Below are 5,273 nucleotides of genomic sequence, written 5' to 3' on the forward strand. Positions count from 1 at the left end.
TTACTTCGACAACCCGTGCACTTGCGGTACACATACACAAGGGGTGTGTCATTAGTCCCTAGAACCCCAACCAGTTCCATGCAGTGTGAGGTGTTAGAGCCTTCTTTTCCGCTGGGGCATACGTAGAGGGCTAGTCACTGTTGACCTTGTATTTGGGACATATGCTTTTAGATTTCCATGACTCTTTAAATCTCAATTAGGGAAGCATAGTGTTAATCTTGCACTTGAAATAATAGTTCTAGCGGGAGCATTGTCTGAGTACCCCGCTTTATCATTGATTGCCTCTTCCTTTTATACTCTTTACTCATTTTCTTGCCTTCTATTAATATCTTGAACATAATCACTAATTAATTATAACTCTAGCTAATTAGAAATACTACTTTTTTTGAGACTCTATCCCCTGTGGATTCATCTACCCCACACTTGGATACTTTATAACTGCGATACCCCTGCACTTGAGGTAGACACACGGAAGGTGTGTCATTTGTGTAGATGCTTGTATAATACTTGGCGTGTGTGGATTACCATAGTTATGATTACCTTGTATGGTCACAAAACTTGGCATGTATAAAGTCCGTAGTTATACTTGCAGAACTTGGTGCATTTGATAGCCATAGATGTAACATTGCTTCTAAGCACACATAAAGATCTTAGAATGCACCTTGGCAGGCATTAGACTCAAGTCAATCTCTTAGGTATTTAATTATCAACCAAGGGCATTGTCCTTTTGCTATCGACACTCAACCCTAGTCTACTTAGTTCTTCCATCCCTTTGTTTTATTTCCATAGTAGTTAATTTCTTCATCACCTTTGCAGTTAACTAGACATTAGAGGATCAACTAGTACTAGAAGTCTAGTCTCTATGGTTTGACAGCTCTACCCCCCTAGTGGGGTACCACTTTATTACTGGTAATGATCTGTGTACTTACGTAGAGTTCATCAGTAAACAGTTGATTCCTCAACAAATAAATTCACCCAAACTCCGTATATACCATGTGTGTGTGTGTGTGTGTGTGTTCACCCTTGGAATGTGCCGCATGTTCCTTGAAAGAAGAAATCTAGCTCAACAGACCTTATTTTCACAAAAAGTAAGTTGATAGTAGCTTCATACTCCTTAGAGGTATCCTTTTCCCTCGGTAGGTCATCAAGTAAGCATCGGTAATGCCCAAGATCCAACTACTCAACGGTGGGTTTAACACTTCAAAAGGAGATAGCTCTTTCTACCATCTTTTGCACAAACTATTTTCAAAACATCAGTAGGCCATTCATTTGAATCAGACATTCCTATAACTAAAATGAAAATCAAGTTCTTTGACACCTGTTTTTTCAAATAACACAAGAAGGAATTGGTCCACAAGCTACAAGCCTCCCTAGGAGACAAGTATACCCAGAACTAGAGTGAAGAGTGAACTAAAAAGGGTTTCCGAAGCACGGGTGAATCACCAATTAAAACAACAAAGTACACTAACTCCAATGTCACCCTTAGTCCTATAAATCACTAACATGTCATAGATTCTCCTAAGTCATACATCATTACAATGAACATAAAGATAACCCTCTCTCACACTCAAAATTTACATTGTCCTCTGATAAGTGCTTGAGTAGATATATTTCTCTATATGTTTTACATACATTGAGCATCATTTTTACCATAGTTTATGTCTCATAAAGTGTATTTGGTGTTCCCTTGTGCAAATAGGTTGTGAATGCCTTGAAAGAAGAAAAGGAAGCAAAGATAGGTTATAAAGGCACATTTTGGGAGTTTTGTACAATATAAGGATCAAGTCACAAGAGGAGCTCATGTACATGGGGTGTGTGCCAACTTTCAAGAGAATTCAAGCTAAATTATGAGTTGGAAGGGTACAAAGGTAATCACACTACTATGTCCCCACTTGTGTAAAGAAGTAAATAACTTTCCCAATGATGTATAGATGATGAGAAGCCTTATAACCTACCATGCAGACATGTCCCTATTCATGTGGCCTCAAGAGAAGAGTGTGAAGCCTTGTTATAAAGAGTACTATAGCAAAACCACTGTTCATAGGATCATGTGAATTTTCCATGCGGTTGCGGGGGCGGGAGCGGTTGGGAGGTGGGGGGATTCCAGCCCACACGGTCCTTTGGAGACACATGACAGACCTGGTTTCTTTGGAGACATTTAGCTAGCGTTTGAAAGGCAAACTCTGGCTAAGGTTTTGTGCAGAGGTCTTGGGGGCGTTCTTCACCAACTTTGATAGATCTTTTTTTTGTCATAGCATCAAGGGATCGTTCGACAACCGAGCTTCAGAGAGGGATCCAGGAAGACGTTGAGTGACCCATCAAGGCCATCATCACGAATTCAAGGGGGTTTTATTCCATAGTTTTCATTGCTCTTCATTGCACTATTATTTGCTTTGTAATTTGTCCCATGAAGGGCTAAACCCTAGTAGGTATTTGAGCATGTGAACGCAAGGATCTTATCTTTGAATTGATTTACTTTTGTGTTTTCTATTAAATCTGAGTTTAATTGAGTTTCAATCTTGTTTTCTTATTGCTTGCATGTCGTATTAATCCTTGTGATTGATTTGTATTGCATGATATGTTACCTTGGTTAGAGAGAGGTCTCCATTAGGGTTAGAACTCCAAGATTGAAGAGGGTTGAGAGGGTGAGTCATGAGATAGTGGAGTGTCCCCTTTCCTCAACGATGAGTGCATCCTATTTCTGTATTGCCTAAGCTTTATGCAACCATATTTGGTGTGAGGCGTGAGATTGAGAGATTTTTCCACTGGGACCTTGTAGGGATTAGGGATCTTTCATCTAGAAGTAGGGTTAAGTCTATCCTTAGGAATCGGGTGCACTCTTAGGTGTCCCTAGAGTTTATTGTGGTCATATGTGGTGTGAAGTGTTGAGATTAAGTGATTTCTCCACCGGGACCTCATAGAGGATTAGTGTCGGTGGCCTGGAGGCAAGGACAGATTGTTCTTGGATTACCTCGACTCGTGTAACTCATGTTAGAAATATATGGTAAATCGTGCGCTTTATGTTAGATCATAAGGGAGTATTGCCTGGGTACCTCATCTTTATTGATTGAGACTTCACTTATTTTGACTATTCCTTCCTTGCTTGCAATATTCATATTCTTGCAATTGAGTTCATTTTATCATAATCTTGATTCTGATTAGATAATTGAGAAGTACCTACTACTAATACTTTCGTTCCATGTGGATTCGACTACCCGACTCATTGGGTACTTTATTACTTTGACACTTGTGCACTTGCGGTACATATACGCAAATTGGTGTGTCATCCTCAATGTTCACCATGTAAACACACAATTATAGGGAAGAAAACAATAATGAAAATTGAGGAGAGTTATAAGAGCTTCCTAGGACACGGGAAGTGATGATGATTGTCTCAAGGTGTTCAGCTCAAAATTCCAAATATGGCTTACATCCTGTAAATAAAGAAGGGTACAATGTGAGGCTCAAAAGAAAAATAAAATAAAGTAAAATAAAGTACTAAATTGAAAATAGAAAATAATATGATAAATAGTTTAATAGTGGACTCCCCTTACTAACTATACCACAAATACAAGTCCAAAATGAAACTAAAACATTAAGTCCAAGACTAGAAATAAGAACGTAAATGATGAAAGGGTGAATGCTGCTCAGTCGGACTTGGAGTCTGCTGCATCAAGGTTATTAGCACTAGAAGTATCAGCATTAGCATCTGGCTTATCTCAGGATGTAGGTGATCCTTCCTTGCTCCCAGAATCATCTTCACTCTTGGAATCAGATGACTCCGACCCCTCTGACTCCAAATCAGTAGTGTCGATCACCGATAATGTGGTGTGGGGGGATGGAGGAGCTGGTGGAGGAGATAATTGGACCTCGAGATGTGTAGCAATTCTCATTATACTCCGTCTAAGCCACTGCCGCTAAAGTGATGAACTCGTCGATTCTTCAACATGGCTGGTGGAGGATTGAGTCTATGGTGTCGATGGGGAGCAAGGAGTTGGAGGAGATGATGGAGGAACTGGCTCAGTAGTGGAGTGGGAGTAAGAGTAGGAGTTACATGATATCTTGTCCCGTAGGTAGTTTGGATCGGCTGGACCATCCTTATAGCTCGGAGGGTGTCAAGAGTGATTAAGATTTTACCATCCTCAATCCTCATACCGTGGGTCCCTGCTCGAAGTCCCATATCCTGGATGAGTCGGGAGATGTAAGGGCCAGCAAATATGACTTCAATACTAGGATCAGCCGCCTGATGATGCATAGCGTGGGTGGCTTTATGTCCAAGTTGAAGGTGGAACCATCGACCATAGTGAGAAGGTACTCCGAATCCCTCCACCTTACCAATTGATAAACGCCTAAATGTATGTATTTTATACATATACGTTTGTGACTATTTATCTGTATTTGGATGAATCGATACCCTTTGTGTGGTTTAATCATTTTAATTTCTGTTATAGGGTTAGAAGAAGCCTAGGTGAGCCCAAGAACGCATTCGTGAAGAAATCTACACCAAAAATGGTGTTTTACTGCCTCAAGCACTATAGCAGTACTGTAGCAAACACTATAGCTCAACAGGATAAAGAATATGCGAAGTATTCGGTTTTGTTAATGGGTAACCTAATGGCCGTGAAGACGCACGCAAGCAGCTGAAGAAACTTCAGCAATGTAGTAATTTTACTTCAGCATTTTACTGTAGTACTTTATGAAAATTTCGACAGAAATGCCAAGTCTCTCACAGGCATTTTCACGCTTGTAAACTAGACCGTGAAGCCATCCTGAGAGGGGTTTTAAAAGGAGTCTTAAGGCATTTTACACCACTCTTCTTCCCTCTCTTTGAGCCCTTGATAAGTGCTTATGTATGAGTATTACTAAGTATAATTTTGTTGCATTGAGCATCAACTTTTATCAGATTTTATGGCTCATTCATGTGTATTTGTGTTTTTGTGTATTTAGGGTTGTGGAGATAAGTTTAGAAGAAAAGAAGCAAAAATTGATCATGGATGCAATTGTTGAGGAAACTCTTGGACCGAAAAAGGATCAAGGTATAAGTTCTGCTCATAGATATGTGGGCGTGTGCCAACCTCTAAAATGCTCAAGTGAATACACAAATTGGAGGGGCACAAAGGTAGTCACACTCATATGTTCCGACTTGTGTAATGTTGTCAAGAGCTCCAATGTGTTCGAAAGTGAAGATGCAAAATGATCTACTGTATGGATGTGTGCCCAATCATGCAGCCTCGATAGTTAGTATTCATAGCAGCAAGAAAATTGAAGCTTGG

This window comes from Dioscorea cayenensis, chromosome 19 (genome assembly GCF_009730915.1).
Source record: "Dioscorea cayenensis subsp. rotundata cultivar TDr96_F1 chromosome 19, TDr96_F1_v2_PseudoChromosome.rev07_lg8_w22 25.fasta, whole genome shotgun sequence".
Classification (NCBI taxonomy): Eukaryota; Viridiplantae; Streptophyta; class Magnoliopsida; order Dioscoreales; family Dioscoreaceae; genus Dioscorea; species Dioscorea cayenensis.